The sequence below is a fragment of the Scyliorhinus torazame genome, chromosome 15, assembly GCF_047496885.1.
Source record: "Scyliorhinus torazame isolate Kashiwa2021f chromosome 15, sScyTor2.1, whole genome shotgun sequence".
Classification (NCBI taxonomy): Eukaryota; Metazoa; Chordata; class Chondrichthyes; order Carcharhiniformes; family Scyliorhinidae; genus Scyliorhinus; species Scyliorhinus torazame.
The window spans coordinates 88,416,159-88,443,100 of NC_092721.1; the positions used below are offsets into that span (position 1 = coordinate 88,416,159).

General features: G+C 49.2%; 1 long non-coding RNA gene across 2 annotated transcripts in view; it reads left to right on the forward strand.

Annotated features, from left to right (window-relative positions):
• The first annotated feature begins 866 nt into the window (after nt 1-866).
• The window catches only part of LOC140391671 (uncharacterized), a 32,577-nt gene continuing 6,501 nt past the window's right edge, over nt 867-26,942 (forward strand). For both annotated transcript variants that reach the window (XR_011935153.1, XR_011935154.1), the window contains exon 1: nt 867-1,030. This is a non-coding gene — a long non-coding RNA (uncharacterized lncRNA). The remainder of the gene's footprint in view (nt 1,031-26,942) is intronic.

Genomic DNA, 26,942 nt, shown 5'->3' on the forward strand with positions numbered 1-26,942 from the left:
TAGTCGAACAACGTGTCCCGCATGCATTGGCCCAAAAACACACATTATGTACCCGTCCCCCCCCCCCGTCCCGCCCCCCCCGTCCTCCGTGCCTGTCCGGACACCACATTCTTCCCATCCTTGCCACCCTCTTTATCCTCCTCGTCAGACGAAGATTGCATTCATCCTCCTCCAGCATGTCGCCCCTCTGCTGTGCGATGTTGAGGAGGACGCAGCAGGCAGCCACGATGTGGGCAACCCTCCCAGTGCTATACTAGAGGGCCCCTCCAGAGCGGTCCAGGCAATGATCCGCACCTTCAGGATGCCGAAGCACCGCTCGATCACACCCCTGGTTGCGCATAAGCGGCAATGTAGCAGGTTTGCGCGTCAGTCAGTGGCCTCTGGATGGACGCCATCAGGTACGACTCAGCACTAGAGTTGCTTTCTGCTTGACTTGGTCTCAGACCATAAAAGTGACAATGCTCAAATATAACAGAATCACGAGTTTTTATTTTCCACAATTACCTTTGATGTGGAACCTTATCAAACGCTGTCTGGAAATGGTGACGTAACTTGCTAACCAGGTTGTGCAGTTCAGACAGAACACGAAGGAACACAGTTGCCTTAATCATTGATATTCTTCTTTTATACTCTGCCTAGTAACGGCATCTGTGAGGTAAATGACCCTGAAAATATGTGTAATATCAATCACCAGTCTTTTGACAGAAAGAAATAGAGCAGAAATTCATTTAATCAAAGCCTGTCACAGTGTTGAGTAGAAACAACAGTTGCAGTTGCAGGGGAAATTAGGTGAATTTTGACTGGGACAGTCAGCAATAGCTGATCTATTCAATCTCAGACATATTCAGAATCAGTGTTGACACTAGCATAGTTCATCAACCAAGCATTTTCAATGGCAAAATGGACATGGAGGGCAGCATTTTTCCAGCTTATTTGAGGCAAACAGATGGGAAATTGATGTTGGGTTGGAATCCTGGCACGATCCTGCCTCTTTCAATTTTCCCTGGGGCGACCCCCTTGGATCTGACAGGTATGTAATCAAGAGTGTGTGAAGTTATTAAGAAACCAGGGATGAGTTATGTTAACCCTGGATTTCTTTGCCGTTCCCAGCATCTGACTCATGTCACCAAGGTGATGGCAACGTGGGGAAAACCTGATCAGGGAAGCAGACAAACAGGGAAGGCTTTGATCAGTGAAACTAAAGAGTTTGAGCCATGACCATTGAGAGACTGCTGTTCAAAGTACTTCTTTTAGAGAGTGCTTTCAGAGCTTGACAGGTGATTGCCAGATTATGGGGAGGTGCTTCACCTGCCTAGCACTTCAGCTAAACCTCCCTGCTGCCAGCCTTCACCACGGCATGGGATCAGATGATACAGTTCCATTTCCCACAACCGCTGAGGGGTAAGAGCAAAGGGGATACCTCCACCAATAGCAGGAACAACACCATCAGCAGCACCAACCGGCTTCTCATCAGCCAGCCTCTTCCCCTCCAAATGGCAGAGGGGGTGGACACTGTGATCCCGCTGGAAAGAGGTGAAACAGCCAAAGCAGGGCCTACAGGCACAGGATCAGCTTCCTTCGCAGGTTCGAGCACCAGTGCCTCAGGAGGCCTAGCGTCTCGTGCAGGTTTATTGCTGTTATCTGCAGTCTGGTTCTTGCAGCCTGTAATCCCATGTGCTAGTGAGCTTTTCTGAAACACCTGAAAAGGCGTGTGGTGTGTGATGCACGATCAATAACCCCAGAAGCGAGATTGGAGACAATTGAAGGTTGGGGTTATTGATCGTGCATCAATTTAATACGCTAGATGTTTCCCCCAGCAGCGCAGGTACAGAAGAAAGCTGCTGGGGCGGCACGGGCTCTTATACACCGCCTTGCAGGGTGGAGCTAACATACAAGCTTAACCAATGGGAACAAGTACATTCTCCACCAATGGTATTCCGGCATTACCAGGTACCGTAATCCTCCTAACACAGACTACCACATTCACCCCCTGTTAAAAAAAGAGTCCGGCGGGGGTGGTGGCTTCGTATTACAACGTGGTAAAAATGGTAGAAGTTAGTTATGAAGGTACCGTAATGCCTCCATATAGCGTTTTGCCTCATTACATCTTAAATACTTACAACAGTAATATGCATTTCAAAATGAAGCAATTAGTCGATCGGGGGCCCTGGTCATCCTCTGCGATCGTGGTAGCTTTGGTGGTGATGCCGGTGGAGGTTCGGGCATCTGTGACTCCGGGAGCGTGGTTTCTGCTTCTGTGGCAGCTTCATCACCCCTAGACGGGGCCAGTGGAAGGGTTGACTGACCTGGGAAGGGGGCGGCTGTGCGGTGCGCCGGTGGGCAGGGCATAGAAGGGTTTGGCGGAAGAACCGATCCACCTGGGAAGATGGCGGCTGTGGGGTGTGATGGTGGGAGGGAGTGTGGGACTGGTGGCGGGGGTGTATTGGAGACAATTGAAGGCTGGGGTTATTGATCGTGCATCAATTTAATACGCTAGATGTTTCCCCCAGCAGCACAGGTACAGAAGAAAGCTGCTGGGGTGGCATGGGCTCTTATACCCCGCCTTGCAGGGCGGAGCTAACATACAAGCTTAACCAATGGGAACAAGTACATTCTCCACCAATGGTATTCCGGCATTACCAGGTGCGGTAATCCTCACAACACAGTGCGTTGGCTTTCATTCACAGGGGGATTGGGGTTAAGAGCCGCGAGTTTTGCTGCAGCTTTATAAAACCCTGGTTAGACCACACTTGGAATATTGTGTCCAGTTCTGGTCGCCTCATTATAGGGAGGATGCGGATGCTTTGGAGAGGGTACAGAGGAGATTTACCAGGATTCTGCCTGGATTGGAGGGCATGTCTTTTGAAGAAAGATTGAGGGAGCTAGGGCTTTTCTTGGGAGGACGGTATCAGGGAGATGTCAGAGGTAGGTTCTTTACACAGAGAGTGGTGTGTGTGTGGAATGCACTGCTAGCAGAGGTGGTGGAGTCAGAGTCATTAGGGACATTTAAACGACTCTTGGATAGGCACATGGACAGCAGTAAATTGAAGGGGTGTAGGTTAGGTTGATCTTAGATTAGGATAAATGGTCGTCACAACATCGTGGGCCGAAGGGCCTGTACTGTACTGTTCTATGTTCTCTGGTCACTTTAGAAACTGTTCCTTTGACAGAATGGATATGTCACCCGGCCTCCCTCTCTAATTGCAGGGAAATGAATGATAGGTGCCCAGAAGTGGGATGATAATTAGTTTGTTCCAGTATAGAGCACCTGTCAGATTTGAAGTGCAGGGAGTCGAGTTCCAAACCGGAGAGTTATGCTGCCATTCCATCTGGGATTAAGCTGGTATGGCTCCACCGACAACATGCTTTCATTTTCTAGACTGATTCTTAGAACTTCTTAACACAGTAAATTTGGTGGTAAATTATTAATCCACCAGAATAATCTAATGTTGCTTCACTATTTAAAATAATCACAAGAATTGAGCTGATTGCAAAAGGTGACAGAGTTTTTAAATGGCATGATCCTTTAACATTAAAATGTAATCTTTTATTTTCTTACTGCCAAATTATGATGAAAATATGTGTGCCTCAATTTTATGCATGTGAAGTATGGTCGGGTAATAATTATGGCATCAGTTTAGTAATCCAGTGGTTATGAAGCAAAATCATGTCACAGCAAATTATATAATCGTATTGAATTTAGTACATCTGGGCCAATGCCAGAAGAAAATATCATGAGAGTTGCTGGATCTTGCATTAAAAGCTATGTCCTTAAGGGAGGGAGTTTGCCATCCCTGTCACCCTCTCTTGCATACGATAATGCACAGAAGGAGAAAATGCAGCCCATCCTGTTTGTACTGTACTTTGAAAACGCTAAGTACTGCTGTTCTCTTTTCCCAAAGCCCTGCATTATTTTATCAAAGTGTTTTTATTGGATTTTCACCTTTTATATTTCACAAGTCATATGTTACATAATGTTACATAAATGTGCCGAAAAGAGGAAGAGTAAAAAAAACGAGCAAGAAATAAAAGGAGATAAAAAGACAGGCAGAGGTCATTACAGATGTTTACGTACAATTGCTTTCCCTCCTGCTGTGCCGTGACCGCCCCCCCCCCCCCCCCCCCCCCCGTTTGGTCGGTGTACCTTTGCTGTAATTCCTAGTTTGGCCTGGGTGAGTATTTACAGATGTCTATCTACAGCTTTAGACCCTTGTCCCTCTTGCTTCCCTTGTGTGTCCTCCAAAACTACCCCCCCCCCCCCACCGCTCTCGCTACTCCCTTCCAGTCGCTACTCTGTTGTCCGTGTACATGTCCCTAACCGTCAGTGAACCCACGTCCTGCCTCCACCTTTTGAAGGTGGCATCCATTATTGCGGGAGTAATCCTGTGGTTGTTGCAGATGGAGGTCATGGTGGACATCCTGGTTAGGCCAAAGTGTTGCCTCATTTGCTGCCACATCCGAAGCGTGGCTACTACCACTGGGCTTCTCGAGTGCTTGGCCAGGGGGGATGGGAGAGCGATTGTTACTACGGCTCGGAGGAACATCCCTATGCAGAAACTCTCGTCCATATTCATTCATTCTGCTCCCGGTTCCTTCACCAATCCCCTCACTCTCTCTGCTGTGACCGGCGAGTGGTAGAACTGTAGGTTCGGGAGGGCCAGGCCTCCCATGTGTCTTTTGTTTTGTAGGACCTTCTTTTGGATCATTGAGTTATCCCCACTCCCCCCCGACACACACGCACGCACGCACACACACACACACACACAAACACCCCCACACATATATTAACGCTATGATTAGTTTGCCACCTGTGTTGAAAAAAGACTTGGGGATGTAGAATTGGAGGGATCTGAACAGGAAGAGGAATCTGGGCAGCATGTTCATTTCCAGGGAGAGTGGGAGTGGGTCCCACCTCTGCAGATCCCTTTTGACTTCCTCCGCCTGACTCATCAGATTTCATTTGTGGATCCGTGTCCAGTCGAGGGCTATTTGGATCCCCAGGTAGTGGAATTTGGTCTGAGCTTGTTTGAACGGCAGTCCCTCTATCTCAGTCCCTCCCTCCTACGGGTTCACAGGGAAGATCTCGCTCTTGCTCAGGTTAAGCTTGTAACCTGAGAAGGTTCCAAATTCCTTTAGGAGTTCATTATTCCTTCCATGCTGGCCCGGGGTTCGAGATATAGAGGAGCAGATCATCTGCGTAGAGTGAGATTCTATGCTTTCTGTCTCAACTTTGGATACCTCTCCACCCCTTTGCCATTCTGAGGGTGATCGCCAGTGGCTCGATTGCCAGAGCATACAGTAGTGGGGACAGTGAGCATTTCTGCCTCGTGACTCTGGAAGTATTCAGAGCTGGTGGTGCTTGTCCGTATGCTCACTATGGGACTGCTGTTCATTAGTTTCACCCCAGGAGGTGAACCCTGGTCCGAACCCAAAGCGTTCCAATACTTTTATGAAGTACTTCCACTCGACTCTGTTGAAGGTCTTTTTGGCCTCCAGGGCGATGATCACTTCTAGTGTTTGTGGTGATATGCATCACTGTAAATACACAAGGGGTTAATGTGAATACACTAAGACTAAGTAAACACTAGAGGGAGCACCAGAGACGTCATGACATGCAGACATACAGCTAATGAACACATAGAATAGGATACGACCAATGGGCAGTCAAGACATCCAGAGGTGACACTACCACAAGGGGGCATTACACAACCCACATATAAAAGGACAGGGCACACACGCTCTTTCTCTTTCCACAGGCGACACTTAGAGAGTAGGACAAGGGCACATCAGAAGCATCACACCCACCACGTGGCTTAGAGCAGACTGGTTAGTTAGACTGAGTTACTATAGCAAGATTAGCAGGAGAGTCGAACTCATAGAGAACTGTGCTAATGGTTCAATAAATCACATTGAACTTACTTCAAAGTCTGGAGTATCTTTTGGTCAAAGCTGCATCGAGTTGCAGCCTGTGTTATCCCAGAGTACATAACACAACAGTGTTCTCCCCTTGGATGGGATCATTATCACGATCAGCAGGCGCCTGATGTTCTCTGTCAACTGCCTGCCCTTGACAAAGCCCGTCTGGTGTTCCGCGACTACCTCTGGCACACAGCTCTCCAGCCGCTTTACCTGGGCCTTTATCAGGATCTTTGCATCTATGCTGAGCAGTGAGATGGGTCTGTAGGACTCACATTCAGTTGGGTTCTTTGTCCTTTTTGGGTATCAGCGATATTGAGGCTTGTGCCAGTGTTGGTGGCTCGGTGCCCCTTACTAGTGAGTCTGCGAACATTGCCTGCAGGTTCAGGGCCAATACTGGCACAAATGTTTTGTAGAAGTCAGTTGGGAATGCATCTGGCCCCGCCTGCGTGGAGTTGATACTCTCCATGACTTCTCCCAGTTCTAATGGTGCTTCCAGGCCCCATCCATTCTCTTCCCCCACAACTGGCATGTCCAGTTCAACGAGGAACTGTTTCATCCCCGTGTCCCCCTTGGGGGGGCTCAGAGGTGTACAGCCCCCAGTAAAAAGTCACAAAGGCCTTGTTGACCTTTTCTGGCGTGGCGGCCAGCCTACCGCTGCTGTCTCTAACCTGGGCTTTTTCTCTCCTGGCTGCCTGCTTTCTGAGCTGGTGGGGCAGCAGGCGGTTGGCTTTGTCTCCATGTGTGTAAACGGTCCCCCGTGTCTGGTGGAGCTGATCCACTGCTTTCCCAGTGGAGAACAGGTCCAAGTCCATTTGTAGCTTCTTCCTATCTGCCAGTAGCTCAATGGTGGGGGCCGAGGCGTATCGACAATCTACGTCCAGTATGGAGTCGACCAGCTCTTGCTTGGCCGTCCTCTCCTTCCTATCTTTGCGCACCTTGTACGCAATAATATCCCCCTTATCACTGCCCTTGGTGTCTCCCAGAACGTGAAGGATGAGACCTCCCCACTCTAGATTGTAACATACCCATCTATGGCCTGTGATAGCTGTTTGCAGAATGCCTTCTCGGAAAGGAGGGCCATATCCAGCCTCCATGGGGGCGGTGTTGTGTCCGGCCCGTCTCCAAACTCACATCCACGTCGAGGGTGGTCGGAAATTACGATCGCAGAGTACTATCACTACAAAGAAGTTGATCCTAGTCCTGTGTACCGGGGAGAAGAAGGTGCACTCCTTCTCCTCTGGGTGTGTGAACCTCCATGGGTCTACTGCCCCCATTTGTTCCCTGCGGCGTCGGTGCTAGCCCCTCACCGGTCCCGGAATCAGTGAGAGATTTGCGCCGATTTTCCCGTCGTGGAACACCACAGATTCTCCGTTGGCGCGGCACATAGCCTCAGAAACGGAGAATCCAGCCTACGGTCTCTACATTGTTTGTTGATCGATACAATTAAATGTCTGGTTCCCAGCTGGTTTCATGCCTTCTCAGCCCATCTGCATCTGCCGGTGCAGTAAAATAGTATTCCCTGCCCTGGAAAGTCGTCCAGAGGTTGGCGGGGTACAGCATCCCGAACTGCACATTGTTCTTATAAAGGGCCGCCTTGGCTTTGTTAAAGTCCACCGGCGCTTGGCCAGGTCTTCCCCAATGTCCCAGTACACCCGGATTGAGTGTCCCTCCCATATACAGAACCGTGTATGCCTTGCCCAGTTCAGGATCTTTTCCAAGCCTTGGTACCAGTGCAGTTTCACGATGATGGCCTGCGGCTGCTCCCCGGCCTTGACCTTTGGCCAGACTGACCTGTGGGCTCTGTCCACTTCTGGGGGTTTGGGGAAGCGTTCCCCTCCAACCAGTTTGCCCAGCATCTTTGCCACGTACTCCATAGGGTTCCTGCCCTCAGTGCCCTCTGGTAGGCCCACAAAGGTTATGCTAGTGTGATCAATTTTCTTGGTCCTCTACCTTCCCCCTTAGTGTCCCTTGCATCACCACCAACCTTGCCATCTCTGTCTCCAGTGAGGTGATATGATTGCTCTGGTCGGACCCGGCAATTTCCAGCTCTTTGATTGTTTCCCCCTGCGCCTCTAGACGCCGTTCCTTCTTTTCCAATGCTTCTTGAAGGGGGAACAACGATTCCATAACCGCCACTTTCACCATCGCCATCATTTCACATTTGATGCCGTTTTTGAACTCTTGGGAGTTCCTGTGTTAGGAATTCCCTCCATTCGTTCATTGGGAGGTAGCCCGGCATATGTCTGGCGTCCACCCCGTTCGGGTGTGGCGGGACCTCATCACCCCGCGTGTTCGCCATTGCCTCAGTCTTTCTTTCCCGGCTTTTACTGCCTCTACCATCTCTTCGGCTCCTCAGGTTGTTGTGGCTTGGCATGTTTCTTTCATTGTGGATGTGTTGGAGGAGGGTGGGGTTTATTCCCCTGGGTTTAGTGGGCTATTTGGGGTTAAAAGTGCCTAATTTTGAGTTTCCAGGAGGAGAGACACCTTTTGTGCATCCGCTCAGCATGTCCCCGTTACCGGAGGTCCACCCTGCATTATATTTAACATCAGATAAATATCAATAGATTTCTGAAAGTTATTAATGAATCTCCTTCAACCAGCCTTTCAGGCATTGTATTCCAAATTATAAAAATTCTACCCATCTCATCTCTGGCTCTTCTGCCAATTTCTTTAAAATCTATGTCCTCTGGCTACTGGCTCTTCTACCATGAGAAACACATTTCGCTTATTTACTCTATCAAAATCATTTAAAATTTTGAACACATCTATCAATTTGTTCCTTATCCCTCTCTATTCGAAGGAGATCAATCCAGTTTATCCAGTTTTTCACATAAGTCTTCCATCCCTGGTACCATCCCAGTAAATTTCCACATGCACCCTCTCTAAGGCCTAGATATCCTTTATAAACTATGGTGCCTGGAATTGTATAGCCTTATACTTTAGTGGGGACCTAACTGCTTCTTAAAGTTTCAGCTTAAGTTTTTTGCTCTTACTCTATTTATTAAGCCAAGGATACATTGTGCTGTTGTAACCCACAAAAGACCTACCGGGTAGAAGCAATTAGCCTCCCTGTGAGCCTCATTGGGTATAAGCTACCCTGCTGAGGGGTGGGAGCTCATGGGGCTCTAATAACCTGTAACATAAAGGTCAGCCAGGTTTGGAACTGATGCCTCAGATCTGGCTGGGATCTGAAGAATATTGTACATATCATTACTTCATAATAAAACTAGTTTCTCTCATCCACTCGCCTCAGACTCGTCTTGGTCACTAAAGTTGTATTCTTCCCTGATTAGTTACTTAGACCTAGAGGTTTCCTACATTTAATGATGCATGGGGCAAACAAAGCACGCCTGTTTCCCATCGCTATCTGTTTTCCATCACTGATTTTTCCTGGAACATGGTGCCAGAGGCTATAGCTTGAGATGTGCCACTCGTCATCAAGGCATGGCAGAAACTGGAGATTCTCCCACCTTTACCACCTACCATAAGTGTGTTGGAAGGATTGGCAGGTTGATAATCAACTTGTTTGGCCATGTTAAGAACACACTTTCTATGGCCACCAAGTCCCGGAGTGGGACTCAAACCCAGGTCTCCTGGCTTAGGGGCAAGGGTGTTAGCCACTATACCACAAGACCTCCATTCTATGATTCTATTGCATTTCATATATATTTCAACGCACTTGTTTCATTTTGATTGATCGGCCAGTCAACTGGAGACTGTCCAATGGAATGGGTTGCAGTTGTGTGAGTCGATGACGTCAGTGTGAACAAATATGCAGCTATACCTATTTAGGCCAATACCATTACTAAGAAACACATGATAGTAACATTATCGAGCAACCATTTAGTATCTGCTGAGAAATGCATATTCATATCATTCAGGTAACATTACAAATACTTAATTCTGATGTGTATCCAAAAAGCTTAAGGGGGAGTTATATAAATGTATTCAAAAATTAACACTGGAGATATTCTTTTCCATGCTATATCTATATGGATTAATAAAATAAAATAGGCTTGCTAGACAAGCTGCAAATTTTCTCGACATAAACAGATTTGGCACATGAAAGTATTCGTTTCACCAGCTTTTTGGTCAGGTCTCTGTCATTTTATTGAATCCAGATGAGAGCTAATATTGTCTCAAATATCTTACTACTCACTTTTCAGTAGTGTATTTTCAAAGCTTCCTGTGATACCCCAGCTACTGAGGTTGAGCGCTCATATGTATTAAAAACCTGAAGCAGTGCAGATTGAGTCAAGTTTGCATTCTAAAGGATTTGTGGTTTATAAAACCTTTTGTGGTGGAAAATGCATAGTGAAATAAAATAGTAATTCTCTAGAAGAGTAATTCTAATATATGCTACTGTAAGTTTTCAATAGTCATACCATGTGCACAGTTATTTGGTGTTCATCCACCTTCCAAAATCTAGGGTAGGTGGATAATTCTTTTTAAAAAGGGTGTTTTAACTTTTTCTCTGGCAGTCCAGTATTGGTCTGATCCTCAGGTGGTAAATTAAATATCTATTCCTGTGCACTTTGATTGTGAATGGATCTGTTTCAGCTTTATTGAGCAGCTTGAGAGCTGAGATCAGTGTGCCGCAAAGTTGGCTTTGTACATAGTTGCAAACTGACAGCTTTTTAAGTTGATTGTTAGTGTTTCAATCCATGTGCTAAATTGTTAGTGGTTCATAAGAAAAATCTGCTTTATTGTTTGGGATCAGTGGTTGCCAATCATTAAGGCCAGTTGGAGGGCAGGATTAGTAGCTGTCAGAACCATCACATCATCCATTTCCGTTTAATGGGTTTGTGTGACTGCTAAGATGGTAGCCTGCACAAAGTCAGACAAATATGTGAAGCATTTTCCATCATTACCAACAAGATTTTCTCACATTTTGCATTTTAAGGTGTCAGAAACAGAAATGATTGCAATGCCTGACATATTGATCAACATGCAAAATCATAAAAGATAGGTTAATGTTGGGTGTAACCCTTCATTGAAACTCAGTTCTAAGGTTTGTCTCAACGATATTAACTCACTGTTGTCCATTTACTTAAAAAAAGATGCTTGTTTAATATAGTTACATCATCATAACCTCTATCCAGGTAATCCCCAACTGTCCATTACCTATCATTGGGAATGAAAGTCGAGACATACCATATTAATGTTTGACAATCATGACCCACCACACATTCAGTTTAACCTCTAACCTTCAACATTCACTGTTGATTTGAACCGTGAGAATTTTTAGGTCAGTGTCAGTTTCTTAAATTGGTGATCAGTTTTTTCTAGGTTACTACGCTAGCATGTACAATTGCAAACAATTAATCTTCAGGTACCTGAAACCAAAACATAAAATCAAAAATTATTTACCTAAATATCCGATTGTAAAAGATATTTTAATACATCATCCTAGCACTTTAGCATTTTTTAATTTTCATTTAAAAAAAATTCATTTATGGTATGTGAGTGTCGTTGTCTAGGTCAACATTTATTGCCCATCCCTAATTGCCCTTGAGAAGGTGGTGGTGAGCTGCCTTCTTAAACTGCTGCAGTTCTGTGGTGTGGGTACACCCCAATGCTGTAAGGGAGGGAGCTCCAGGACTTTGACGGAGTGACAGTGAAGGAATGATGATATATTTCCAAGTCAGGATGGTGAGTGACTGATGCACGATCAATTGCACAAAGACTAAAGTTGGGTACAACTGTGGCTTTATTACAGTCAGATGCGTGGCCTCCTGCTGCAGCTGGTGAAATGGCAGGGCACTGGAGGTCATGCATATTTATACAGTTCTCCGTGGGCGGAGCCACCCGGCAAAAGCTACCGACGAACTTGTAGTGCAGGTCCTACCTTACATCTCCTATTACAGTGGTTCACCACATTCACCCCTTGTTAAAAATGAGTCCGGCGGGGGTGACGTGAAACTATATACAATTAGTGCAATTATGTACAGTGGTAGGAAAAAGAAAAGTCCATGTTGACGGTCCGGAGTCCGTCAAAGGTTCAGCCGGTCCGGTGCTTTGGTGCTTCATTGGGAGCGGCGTAACGGTGCCAGCGAAATCGGTGCTGGCGGTGGTGGAGGTGGTACCGATGGCGGTGCTGATGCTGGCCAGTCATCGGGGAACTCCGGGAGTGTGCAGAAGTCCTCTTCGTCCTCTTGTGCGGAGAAGGGGGGGGGTGCTCTGGTGGGGTCAATATTGGCGACGCGGTGGGAGGTGGGGGAGGGGGGGGCGCATTGGTGGGGGTGTGTGTTGGGGTAGAACCTGACGGTGCCAGGTCCCTGAGTGAGACAGTATCTTGACGGCAGTCGGGGAACTCAACGTAGGCATATTGAGGGTTGGCGTGGAGCAGGTGAACCCTGTCCACCAAGGGGTCCGCCTTGTGGAGTCGGAAGTGGCTACGGAGAAGGACCGGCCCTGAAGCAGTGAGCCAAGTCGGGAGCAACACCCCGGATGTGGACTTACTGGGGAAGGTAAAAACACGTTCATGGGGTGTGTTATTAGTGACGGTGCACAGTAGTGACCGGATGGAGTGCAGAGCGTCAGGGAGGACCTCCTGCCAGCGAGAGGCTGGGAGGTTCCTGGGCCGTAGGGCCAGCTGGACAGCCCTCCAAACCGTCCCATTCTCCCGTTCTACTTGCCCGTTTCCCCGGGGGTTGTAGCTGGTCGTCCTGCTGGAGGCTATACCCCTGCTGAGCAGGAACTGACGCAGCTCATCGCTCATGAATGAGGATCCCCTGTCACTGTGGATGTAGGCGGGGAAACCGAACAGAGCGAAGATGGTGCTGAGGGCCTTGGTGACGGTGGCAGACATCATATCGGGGCATGGGATGGAGAAGGGGAATCTGGAGTACTCATCGACCACACTGAGAATGTACGTGTTACGGTCGGTGGAGGGGAGGGGCCCTTTGAAATCCGCGCCGAGGCGTTCAAGGGGGCGGGAAGCCTTCACCAGGCGCGCACGATCTGGCCAGGTAGAAGTGCGGCTTGCACTCCGCACAGACCTGGCAGTCCCTGGTGACTGTCCTTACTTCCTCGACGGAGTAGGGCAGATTGCGAGCTTTGACCAGATGGTACAATCGAGTGACCCCCAGGTGACAAAGGCTGTTGTGTAGGGCCCGGAGTTGGTCCACTTGTGCGCTGGCACATGTACCTCGGGAGAGGGCGTCTGGGGTCTCGTTGAGTTTACCGGGGCGATACAAGATCTTGTAATTATAGGTGGAGAGCTCAATTCTCCACCGCAAGATTTTATAATTTTTGATCTTGCCCCGCTGTGTGTTATTGAACATGAAGGCTACCGACCGTTGGTCCGTAAGGAGGGTGAATCTCTTACCGGCCAGATAATGCCTCCAATGAGGGGGCGCATGCGGTCGGGGTCGGGCCCGAGAAGTCCGTTTTGGACTATAGAACATAGAACATAGAACAATACAGCGCAGTACAGGCCCTTCGGCCCATGATGTTGCACCGAAACAAAAGCCATCTAACCTACACTATGCCATTATCATCCATATGTTTATCCAATAAACTTTTAAATGCCCTCAATGTTGGCGAGTTCACTACTGTAGCAGGTAGGGCATTCCACTGCCTCACTACTCTTTGCGTAAAGAACCTACCTCTGACCTCTGTCCTATATCTATTACCCCTCAGTTTAAAGTTATGTCCCCTCGTGCCAGCCATATCCATCTGCGGGAGAAGGCTCTCACTGTCCACCCTATCCAACTCCCTGATCATTTTGTATGCCTCTATTAAGTCTCCTCTTAACCTTCTTCTCTCCAACGAAAACAACCTCAAGTCCATCAGCCTTTCCTCATAAGATTTTCCCTCCATACCAGGCAACATCCTGGTAAATCTCCTCTGCACCCGCTCCAAAGCCTCCACGTCCTTCCTATAATGCGGTGACCAGAACTGTACGCAATACTCCAAATGCGGCCGTACCAGAGTTCTGTACAGCTGCAACATGACCTCCCGACTCCGGAACTCAATCCCTCTACCAATAAAGGTCAACACTCCATAGGCCTTCTTCACAACCCTATCAACCTGGGTGGCAACTTTCAGGGATCTATGTACATGGACACCTAGATCCCTCTGCTCATCCACACTTTCAAGAACTTTACCATTAGCCAAATATTCCGCATTCCTGTTATTCCTTCCAAAGTGAATCACCTCACACTTCTGTACATTAAACTCCATTTGCCACCTCTCAGCCCAGCTCTGCAGCTTATCTATATCCCTCTGTAACCTGCTACATCCTTCCACACTATCGACACACCACCGACTTTAGTATCGTCTGCAAATTTACTCACCCACCCTTCTGCGCCTTCCTCTAGGTCATTGATAAAAATGACAAACAGCAACGGCCCCAGAACAGATCCTTGTGGTACTCCACTTGTGACTGTACTCCATTCTGAACATTTCCCATCAACCACCACCCTCTGTCTTCTTTCAGCGAGCCAATTTCTGATCCACATCTCTAAATCACCCTCGATCCCCAGCCTCCATATTTTTTGCAATAGCCTACCGTGGGGAACCTTATCAAACGCTTTGCTGAAATCCATATACACCACATCAACTGCTCTACCCTCGTCTACCTGTTCAGTCACCTTCTCAAAGAACTCGATAAGGTTTGTGAGGCATGACCTACCCTTCACAAAGCCATGCTGACTATCCCTGATCATATTATTCCTATCTAGATGATTATAAATCTTGTCTCTTATAATCCCCTCCAAGACTTTACCCACTACAGACGTGAGGCTCACCGGTCTATAGTTGCCGGGGTTGTCTCTGCTCCCCTTTTTGAACAAAGGGACCACATTTGCTGTCCTCCAGTCCTCTGGCACTATTCCTGTAGCCAATGATGACATAAAAATCAAAGCCAAAGGTCCAGCAATCTCTTCCCTGGCCTCCCAGAGAATCCTAGGATAAATCCCATCAGGTCCCGGGGACTTATCTATTTTCAGCCTGTCCAGAATTGCCAACACCTCTTCCCTGCGTACCTCAATGCCATCTATTCTATTAGCCTGGGGCTCAGCATTCTCCTCCACAACATTATCTTTTTCCTGAGTGAATACTGACGAAAAATATTCATTTAGTATCTCGCCTATCTCTTCAGACTCCACACACAATTTCCCATCCCTGTCCTTGACTGGTCCTACTCTTTCCCTAGTCATTCGCTTATTCCTGACATACCTATAGAAAGCTTTTGGGTTTTCCTTGATCCTTCCTGCCAAATACTTCTCATGTCCCCTCCTTGCTCGTCTTAGCTCTCTCTTTAGATCCTTCCTCGCTACCTTGTAACTATCCATCGCCCCAACCGAAACTTCACACTTCATCTTCACATAGGCCTCCTTCTTCCTCTTAACAATAGATTCCACTTCCTTGGTAAACCACGGTTCCCTTGCTCGACGCCTTCCTCCCTGTCTGACCGGTACATACTTATCAAGAACACGCAGTAGCAGATCCTTGCACAAGCCCCACTTATCCAGTGTGCCCAACACTTGCAGCCTACTTCTCCACCTTATCCCCCCCAAGTCACGTCTAATGGCATCATAATTGCCCTTCCCCCAGCTATAACTCTTGCCCTGCAGTGTATACTTATCCCTTTCCATCATTCACGTAAATGTCACCGAATTGTGGTCACTGTCCCCAAAGTGCTCTCCTACCTCCAAATCCAACACCTGGCCTGGTTCATTACCCAAAACCAAATCCAACGTGGCCTCGCCTCTTGTTGGCCTGTCAACATATTGTTTCAGGAAACCCTCCTGCACACACTGTACAAAAAACGACCCATCTATTGTACTCAAACTATATCTTTTCCAGTCAATATTTGGAAAGTTAAAGTCTCCCATAATAACTACCCTGTTACTTTCGCTCATATCCAGAATCATCTTCGCCATCCTTTCCTCTACATCCCTAGAACTATTAGGAGGCCTATAAAAAACTCCCAACAGGGTGACCTCTCCTTTCCTGTTTCTAACTTCAGCCCATAGTACCTTGGAAGAAGAGTCCCCATCTAGCAGCCTCTCCGCCACCGTAATACTGCTCTTGACTAGCAGCGCCACACCTCCCCCTCTTTTGCCTCCTTCTCTGAGCTTACTAAAACACCTAAACCCCAGAACCTGCAACATCCATTCCTGTCCCTGCTCTATCCATGTCTCCGAAATGGCCACAACATCGAAGTCCCAGGTACCAACCCATGCTGCCAGTTCCCCTACCTTGTTTCGTATACTCCTGGCATTGAAGTAGACACACTTCAAACCACCTACCTGAACACTGGCCCCCTCCTGCGACGTCAAATCTGTGCTCCTGACCTCTATACTCTCATTCTCCCTTACCCTAAAACTACAATCCAGGTTCCCATGCCCCTGCTGCATTAGTTTATATCGCCGAGAATGGCTAACCGGGTCGTGCTGAGCACACACTTCTCTTTGTTGTAGGTCAGGTTGAGAAGAGTGGCAGTGCGGAGAAATTTATCGAGGTTGGCATCATGGTCCTGCTGGTCATGGCCGCAGATGGTGACATTATCTAAGTACGGAAAGGTGGCCCGCAAACCGTACTGGTCGACCATTTGGTCCATCTTTCTTTGGAAGACCGAGACCCCATTTGTGACACACCCTAAGGAAGTGGTAGAGGCGACCGTCCGCCTCGAAGGCAGTGTATGGCCGGTCCGACTTCCGGATGGGAGCTGGTGGTAGACAGATTTCAGGTCAATTGTTGAGAAGACCCGGTACTGCGCAATCTGATTGACCATATCAGATATGCGTGGGAGGGGGTACGCGTCGAGCTGCGTGTACCGATTGATGGTCTGGCTGTAGTCCACGACCATCCTGTGTTTCTCCCCAGTTTTAACCACTGCCACTTGGGCTCTCTAGGGGCTGTTGCTGGCCTCGATAATACCCTCCTTAAGCATCCGTAGTTAGATTGACAAAAAGGGAAGGGGGATCGACCTTGAGGGTCGCGAGGCTGCAAACGATAAGGGGGGGTAAGGGCCCTCCGAATTTGAGGGTGAGGCTCTGGAGGTTGCACTGGAAGTCCAGGCCCAACAGGAGTGCAGCGCAGAGATTAGGAAGGACATAGAGGCGGAAGTTACTAAATTCTACGCCCTGGACTGTGAGGGTGACTGTACAAAAGCCTCGGATGGGGACGGAATGGGATCCGGATGCTAGGGAGATCCTTTGATTGGCAGGGTGGACCGCGAGGGAGCAGCGCTTTACCGTTTCTGGGTGAACGAAGCTTTTGGTGCTCCCGGAGTACAGCAGGCACGAGGTCGCGTGGCCGTTGATTTTAACCGTCGTCGACGCGGTGGCCAGGTTGTGCGGGCGAGACTGGTCCAGCGTCTTCGAAGTGACCTGCGGGTAGCCATTGGATATTTCGGGAGGCGAGCATGTGCGGTTCCGATGTCGGGATGTCCGGAAACCCTGTGGGGGACAAGATCGCGGCGCCCATGGTGCGCACATTGCGGGATCGAGACAAGATGGCGGCGCCCATGGTGCGCCCATTGCGGGATCGGGACAAGATGGCGGCGGCCATGGTGCGCACGTGGCCGAAGAGGGACAACATGGACCCGGGAGGAGAAGATGGCAGTTCCCATTGTGAGACTGGCGTGAGGGAGGGGGCGATAGCGGGCGTGATCGCAGCTATCATCATTTTCTTAGCTAGTTGTCCTTCTCATCTCCCACTTTCCTTTCATCTCCCATTTCTCCTGATTTACAAGTTGCAGCTTGTGTACGAGAATGTACCTTTTACTTTCCACATCTACCCACCAGCTTAAGTGGCTGGACTTTCTGTACTTTCATTTTTGAGGCTCTCTGGCTTTAAAAAAAATTGTTTTCGGGATGTCAATCATGCTGGCAAGGCCAATATTTATTGTTTATCCCTAATTACCCTTGAGAAGATTGTGGTGAACCACATTCTTGAGCCGCTGCAGTCCATGTGGTGTGGGTACATTCACAGGGCAGGTCGGCATGGAGTTCCAGGATTTTGATCCTGCGACTGTGAAGGAACAGATATCGCTCCAATTTACTCTAAACTTAAAAAAAAAATTTAAAAATCGTTCCAATTTACTCTAAATTAAAAAAAAAAAAATTGGTGTGGCCAGTCCACCTAACCTGCACATCTTTGGGTGTGGGGGTGAAGCCCATGCAGACACGGGGGGAATGGGGGCGGCATAGTGTGGTAATACCAGGTATTGCGGTACCTGAGAGGTGGATGAACATTGGCTAGACCCAGGAGTCTACCATTGGCTGATGTACATAGCTCCACCCTGAGAGGCGGAGTATAAGAACCGATGCCATCCCAGCAGCCTTCACTTTCTGTATTGAAGCTGCTGGGGAAGAGTTCTAGCAGATTAAAGCCTATTAGTTATGACTCACCTTGTGTTGAAAGTAATTGATTGCGCATCAATTTAATCTGCTACAACTTCAGTTGAAAGGATGGATCTCCGTATCAAACCGGAATGCCTTCAGCTCAGCCCCCACGCGGACAACTCTGCTGCTATCTTCAAACATTGGCTGGCGTGATTTAAGGGCTACCTCGACACGGCTGCCGACACCCCCATAGAAAGACAAAAGATGCACCTTCTATGCTCGCAGGTCAGCCCTGGGATCTACTCTCTGATCGAGGAGGCGGAGAATTATGCTGCAGCGATCGAGCTGCGAGAAGGACATTATATCCGCCCTGTGAACCAGGTCTACGCTCGTCACCTGCTGGCGACTAGGAGGCAAAGCCCCGAAGAAACGCTTGAAGACTTCTGCCGGGCGCTGCTGGTGCTGGGCCGAAACTGTGGCTGCCCGCCAGTTTCGGGGAACGAGCACATGGAACTTTTGATCAGGGATGCTTTCGTGGCAGGTACGACCTCCTCCAATATCCGCCGAAGGCTCCTAGAAATGGACACTCTGGGACTTACTGAGGCACGGGCCCTGGCGGGGTCCATGGACGTTGCGTATAACAACGCGCTGGCTTTTGCTCCCGGACGCGCGGCTGTCCCCTGGGCTGCGTGGCACCCCGTTGCGGCAGGCCCTCAGACCTTCCCTCTGACCCCGCAAGCCTGCACGGCGAGATGGCCCGCTACCGCCGCCGGACAACGCTGTCTCTTCTGCAGGCTGGCGAATCATCCCCACCCGCGCTGCCGGCCCGCACCGCCACCTGCAAAGGGTGCGGCAAGAAGGGCCACTATGTCGGGGTCTGCCAGGCCCACGCCGTGGCCGCGGTCTCCAGCGACTATCGGCAGCCCCCCTTTCAGGCCCCGGCCATCCAGCGCCCACCGCCACCCCCCTATCCTCAGGCCGCATGCAACCCGTGGGCGCGGCCATTTTGTCCCCTGGCCACCACGCTGGATGGGTGGGCGTCGCCATTTTGTCCCTCGCCGCCGCCATCTTCTTCATCCCCGGACTCCATGTGCGACCCATGGCTGACGCCATCTTGGATGGGGCCCCAGGCCCCCAGCACAGCCGACTACACGCTGCCCGACCAGAACTCTTCATTACGGCAGCTGGCCTCGGTGACTCTGGACCAGAGTCGGCCCCGGACGCTTGCGAAAGCTACAACAACGATCTCCAACAATGGCCACGTGTCGTCATGCTTGATCGATTCTGGGAGCAGGGAAAGCTTTGTTCACCCCGACACGGTAAGGCGCTGTTCTCTTGTCACCCATCTCGTAAACCAAAGGATCTCCCTGGCCTCCGGGTCACACGCGGTGGAGATAAAGGGGTTCTGCCTGGCGAACCTCACTGTCCAAGGCAGGGAATTCCGCAATTTCCATCTGTACGTCCTGCCGCACCTCTGCGCAGCCACCCTCTTTGGTCTGGATTTCCAGTGCCATCTGCAAAGCCTGACTTTTAAATTTGGCGGCCCTATACCCCCCCTTACTGTCTGCGGCCTCACGGCCCTTAAGGTCGACCCGCCTTCCCTGTTTGCGAACCTCACCCCGGATTGCAAACCCGTCGCCCCCAGGAGCAGACGGTACAGTGCCCAGGACCGGACCTTTATCAGGTCCGAGATCCAAAGGCTGCTGAGGGAAGGGGTCATCGAAGGGAGCAACAGTCCCTGGAGGGCTCAAGTAGTGGTGGTAAAGACCGGGGAGAAACATAGGATGGCCATTGACTACAGTCAGACCATCAACAGGTTTACGCAGCTGGACGTGTACCCTCTCCCCCGTATAGCTGACCTGGTGAACAGGATTGCGCAATACAAAGTCTTCTCCACGGTGGATCTCAAGTCTGCCTACCACCAGCTACCCCTCCGTAATGGTGACCGCCAGTACACTGCCTTCGAAACAGATGGGCGGCTCTATCACTTTTTAAGGGTTCCCTTCGGCGTCACGAACGGGGTCTCGGTCTTCCAACGTGAGATGGACCGAATGGTTGATCGGTACGGCTTACGCGCAACGTTCCCGTATCTTGATAACGTCACCCTCTGTGGCCATGACCAGCAGGACCACGACAGCAACCTCCGAAAATTTCTCCAGACTGCAAATATCCTTAATCTGACTTACAATAAGGATAAATGCGTGTTTAGCACCGACCGTCTAGCCATTCTAGGCTACGTAGTGCGAAGTGGAGTCATAGGCCCCCGACCCTGAGCACATGCGCCCCCTCATGGAGTTCCCCCTCCCTCACTGTCCTAAGGCCCTAAAGCGCTGCCTCGGGTTCTTCAGCTATTATGCACAGTGGGTCCCCAATTACGCAGACAAGGCTCGACCCCTGATCCAGTCCACAACCTTCCCCCTGTCGACGGAGGCCCGCCAGGCCTTCTGCCGCATCAAATCAGACATTGCAAAAGCCACGATGCGCACCATCGACGAGTCCATCCCCTTCCAGGTCGAGAGCGATGCGTCCGACGTAGCTCTGGCGGCCACTCTCAACCAAACGGGCAGACCCGTGGCCTTTTTCTCCCGGACCCTCCGCGCTTCAGAAATCCGCCACTCCTCAGTGGAAAGGACGTCCAAGCCATAGTAGAAGCTGTGCGACACTGGAGGCATTACCTGGCCGGCAGGAGATTCACTCTCCTCACGGGCCAATGGTCGGTTGCCTTCATGTTTGATAATGCACAGCGGGGCAAGATTAAGAACGACAAGATCTTGCGGTGGAGGATGGAACTCTCCACCTACAATTACGAGATCTTGTACCGTCCGGGGAAGCTGAACGAGCCTCCTGATGCCCTGTCCCGCGGCACTTGTGCCACCGCACAAGTGGACCGCCTCCGATCCCTCCACAAGGACCTCTGCCACCCGGGGGTCACTCGTTTCTTTCATTTTATCAAGACCCGCAACCTGCCCTACTCCATCGAGGAGGTCAGGACAGTCACCAGGGACTGCCTAATCTGCGCGGAGTGCAAACCGCACTTCTACCGGCCAGAGAGGGCGCACCTGATAAAGGCTTCCCGTCCCTTTGAACGCCTCTGCATGGATTTCAAAGGCCCCCTCTGCTCCACCGACCGCAACACGTACTTCTTGAACGTGATTGACGAGTACTCCCGGTTCCCATTCGCCATCCCCTGCCCAGACATGACCACAACCACCGTCATCAAGGCCCTCCAGGGTATCTTTACACTGTTCGGTTTCCCCGCATACATTCACAGTGATAGGGGGTCTTCCTTTATGAGTGGCGAACTGCGTCAATTCCTGCTCAGCAAAGGCATCGCCTCGAGCAGGACGACCAGTTACAACCCCTGGGGAAACGGGCAGGTTGAGAGGGAGAACGGCACGGTCTGGAAGACCGTCCTGCTGGCCCTACGGTCCAGGGATCTCCCAGTCTCCCGCTGGCAGGAAGTCCTCCCGGTGGCCTTTCACTCCATCCGGTCGCTGCTCTGTACTACCACAAATCAGACACCTCATGAACGTCTCCTTGTTTTCCCCAGGAAGTCCTCCTCCGGGACCTCGCTCCCAACCTGGCTAGCGACACCCGGACCCATCCTGCTTCGGAGACATGTGAGGGCGAACAAGTCGGACCCGCTGGTCGAGAGGGTCCACCTGCTGCACGCCAACCCCCAGTACACCTATGTAGCATTCCCTGACGGCCGGCAAGACACGGCCTCCCTTCGGGACCTGCCGCCTGCCGGAGCCCCACGCGCACCCGCACCAGTGCCCCCACCCCCACCCTCCCCGCAGCACCTGACTGGAGGGTCAGTACTCCCGCTGCCCCTGCCTAGGTCCGAACAAGCAGCGACGTCCCCTACAGGCCCCCCCCCTGCCCACTTTTCACCTCAACAGCACCGCCTAGGGGTGACGAAGCTGCCTGGGAAGACGACACCACGTTCCCGGAGTCGCAACCGCTGGGACCCCCATCAGGATCACCGCCGAAGCCCAGACGCTCCTGAAGGACAACCAGGCCACCCGATCGACTGATTGCTGCACCATGAACACTTTGCTATTACCCTCGACATCACGGCACCTCCATACCTGGTCCTACAATGCGAAAGGCGACATTAACGCTGGCCATCACCCCGCTGGGCTCTTTTTAACAGGGGGTGAATGTGGTAATACCAGGTATTGCGATACCTGAGAAGTGGATGACCATTGGCTAGACCCCTGAGTCTACCATTGGCTGATGTACATAGCTCCGCCCTGAGAGGCGGAGTATAAGAACCAATGCCGTCCCAGCAGGCTTCACTTTCTGTATCGAAGCTGCTGGGGAACAGTTCTAGTAGATTAAAGCCTATTAGTTATGACTCACCTTGTCTCGAGAGTAATTGATTGTGCATCACATAGTAGCACGGTGGGTAGCACTGTTGCTTCACAGCTCCAGGGTCCCAGGTACGATTCCCGGCTTGGGTCACTGTCTGTGCGGTGCCTGCATGTTCTCCCTGTGTCTGCGTGGGTTTCCTCCGGGTACTCTGGTTTCCTCCCACAAGTCCCAAAAGACATGCTGTTCAGCAATTTGGACATTCTAAATTCGCCCTCCATGTACCCGAACAGGCGTTGCAGTATGGCGACTAGGGGATTTTCACAGTAACATCATTGCAGTGTTAATGTAAGCCTACTTGTGACAATAAAGATTATTATTACTAGTATTATTATTTAGGATGGTGTGTGACTTAGAGGAGAATCTGCCGTTGATGATGTTTCCATGCATCAGCTGCCCTTGTCCTTCTAGGTTGTGGGGTTAATGGATTTGGAAAGTACCGTGGAAGGAGCCTTGGTGGGTTGCTACTGTGCATCTTGTAAATGGTAAGCATTATCGCCACTGTGCACCTGTGTTACAGAGATTGAATGGTGGTGGATGGGGAGCCAAGTAAGGGCTGTTCTCCCTTGGAGAAGAGAAGGTGGAGAGGTGGTTCGATAAAGCTTTTTTTAAATCATGAAGGGTTTGGACCGAGTTGAGATTAATTGTTCCTCTTGGTGGAAGTGTTGAGAACATGAGGACACTAATTTGAGGTAAATGGCAGAAACAAAGGCAAGTTGAGGATATCTGTTTTCTACATTATGTGGTTAGGATGCACTGTCTGAGAGTATCGCGGAGGTAAATTTCTTCATGGCCTTCAAAAAGGAATTAGATATTTATCTGGAGAAAGGATTTGCATTGCTATCGGGAAAGGGTGGGAATGTGGGACCAGCCGAATTGCTCTTGCAGAGAGCCAACTGGACATGAAAGGCTGGAAGGCCACCTTCTGTAATGCCACTCTTCTATGATTCTACTCTAAAGTGAGACTTGTTCTCTAAAAAAATGATTACAAAGTGGCCAATGATCAGAGTGTTTTACTTTGCTGTCTAAGAGAATTCTTTAATGTCGTCAGCTGTTCAGCCCACTTGATGACATCACTATTACTGGATGGCAGAGATCCTGATAACTAAAAGCATTCAGTTTTCTGGAGATATACCTGTTTAAGTTTCAGTGTCAGATACACATTGGTCTGGATTTTGTGGTTTGTTGATTTCGAAGAAAGCTTCCACAAAGATCTCGCAATTCCACGGTGGGGGGTTTCACCTTTCCCAACCTTAATTCCACTCCGACCACAGTTGGAGGGAATCTCCGGCATCCAGTAATAGTGATGTCATCAGGTGGGCTGAACAGCTGACTACATCAAAGAATTCTCACATACAGAAAAGGAAAATAAAGCTCTGATCATTGTTCATTTTTTAATCATTATTTCAGCCAGCAAAACAAAGACAGGGACATAAATGTAGAATTATAGTGGCAGCTTGGATACAGGAAACAAATTATTATTTAATAAATCTGTTTATTTATAATAATAGTAAATGCAACATTCCACAAATATAAAATTGGTTTGTTAGGCCAGAGAAATAGTTTTCAATAATTATGAACTTAGTGCTCTGTTAAAAACTCAGTCGCACTTCGCTGAGCAAGGCATAACTTTTTCAAGGTTTCATACAGTGAGATTAATATGCAAATGTGGAAATTCACATTAAATTAAATGATTTCTAAGATTTCCATTTGTAAGGACTTCAACATCACACCCAATGGAAGAGTGAGGAATCACTGATGTAACTTGTGGATTTCTGCATTTAGGTGCATGTGCATGATTGGCAGAAGTTTCTATCAGTTTCACAGTTGTAATGACAACAAGCACTAACAATTTCATTCTCATTACAACTGCAAAATCAGGGGCATTGACTACACTTTATTAAGAATAAGACCTTTTAGAAAGGCCCAATAAAAACACTACTCTGTCCAATTTTTGTTAAATTTTGAAACCCACATAACAGTGTCCAAACTGTCGAATCCATTTTTAACATCCGAAAGTATGATTAAAGCTATATGATTCCTATTGTTTCAAATCTTCCCATTTATTTATTAAAAGAGAATAAAAAATGGCATCAAAACATTATCAGTTCTGTCAAGTCCGATGGAAGAAAAGCAAAGGAAAATAAATAGCACTCAAACTTCTATTCTTAAAGACAATCTACCCCTTTTAAAGGGAAGCTATACTGAATCTAAACAAGGGAAATTGAACACCAATGGAGAGATGGGTCTCCAGGATCATAGGTGTGGAGCTGGAGGTCTTAGTGGTGGAAGTGGACAGGTTAAGAGACTCCACAATTCTGTAAGGGGCATAGAGAAGTTTAAATATTATCCTCAGAAGAAGAGATTGGGAGTGGCCAGGGAAGTAAATTTCTGGTGTTTGGACCCAATGACCTGGCAACAGTACGACAAGAAGCTGATCTCATGCGGGTATCAAGGTCAGTAAAGCATCTTCACATTGTATCTCCCACCCACCGCTCCATCAACCTCTCATACTGCTCAAGGCACCATATTCTCATCTCTCACCCAACCCCAGACACTCGGGACTCAGCCTGACATCCAGATATTCCACCTCACTTTCACACATATTCCAATTATGCCAGCCTCACATCCAACTCCCGCAAGTTCCATTTTCCCCCAGCTATTCAGCTCTGACAGACATCATCCATCCACAGTGCAACACAATTACATTCTATTTTCACTTTTGCAGGACAGGGTGGTACAGAATACAAGGCAGCAGAGCAGAGTTTATGGGGGTCAAGGATTCCTGCATCTCCTGAGTCCTACAGAGGAGGTGGTTCTCTGCATCATGGGAGTGACTGCTTCAGAGCCCGTGACAACCAGCATCCCTGAGAACATTGAGGATGACAGTATATTTTTGCCTATAAGCCATTTTCAGCTCTTAGCTCACCTTCATCTTGCTACTGGGCATGATGTACAAGCTGCAGATGATGCGACCATTGATCTTTTGCTTCCTATCCCACCTAACTTCCCTTAACCCATTGTTGCCTTTGTTTTATGCTTTCTGATACTCGGGAACTGCCAAGTGCCCAGTTACAACAACCTTAGAAGGAGAAAAGAGAGAGCAACACGAAGACTGATGAACAGCATTGTCATTTGATCTGACAAATCAGACAATGCAGCCAACACTGATGAACAGCATTGTTATTTGATCTGACCGATGAAGCTGCCAGCTCAGATACTGGCACTGAAAGATCCCATGGGGCTTGTATGGAGTAGGGATCAGCAGCTGGTGAGCCACTGGGCTTGAATAGGATCCACCAGGCCAGGGTAAAGGATGGTTAATGTGCTGGTTCACCAGGGGGCAAGATCAGAGACGGATTCTGCTACCCGGAGCTCAGGCGAGGACCTCATTGGGGAAGCCTACAGGAGAATGCACACCGAAATGTTGGCTGCATTGTCTGACCTGCCAGAAGACAGCTTCCTGTCACTGTCGAGGAGCATGATGGAGTCTAGTCCCAAATTGACAGAGGACAAGTGAGTTTCCTCCGGGTTCTCCGGTTACCTCCCACAGTCCAAAGATATGCAGGTTAGGTGGATTTGCCATGTTAAATTGCCCTTAGTGTCCAAAAGGGTTGGGTGGGGTTGCTGGGTTGCGAAGATGGGGTGGAGGTGTGGGCTTGAGTGGGGTGCTCTTTCCCAGGGTCGGTGCGGACTCGATGGGCCAAGTGGTCTCCTTCTGCACTGTAGATTCTATGATTCTATGACATCATATAGAACTGTCTTCTCTGCTACCTCTGCTCCATCTACTGACTCAGAGACACTGAGACTGAAGTCCCCTTGTCTGTCGTAGTTTTTATGTCCATATTCCGGTGGGGATGTAGCAACATTCCTGTCAAGTCGCCACAGCAGCTCCAGCAATACTCCACATGCTTCCAGATGCCTTGCAATGGCTTCAAAATTGCCTTACCTGCAAGTTGGATGCCTAATCTTTTAAAAGCAAAGGTACAGGGTCCATCTTGCAGAACAACACCTGTCATTTGCATCGTGATGCACAGATTCATTCAGATCGAAATTGGGAAGTCCAGCATCATGTCAGCCGTTTGGGCTGTGTGATGTTCGGGTTGTACCGATTCAGTTGCTTCCATTGAATTCTGGATACTTATGCTGTACCTTTTTCAAGAAGCTGACCCACAATGGTTATGCCAGAAGCAATTTGTGCTGAAGCGAATGCCCCCAGGAGGGGGTGCCACAGTGCTACACAACCACATTTGCGTCCTGTGTGTGCTCATGATTTAGGAACTGAAATTACACTGTATAGTACCATATGAATGCTTAACAGAGCCACCTGAAATTTCTCTCTCCCTTATT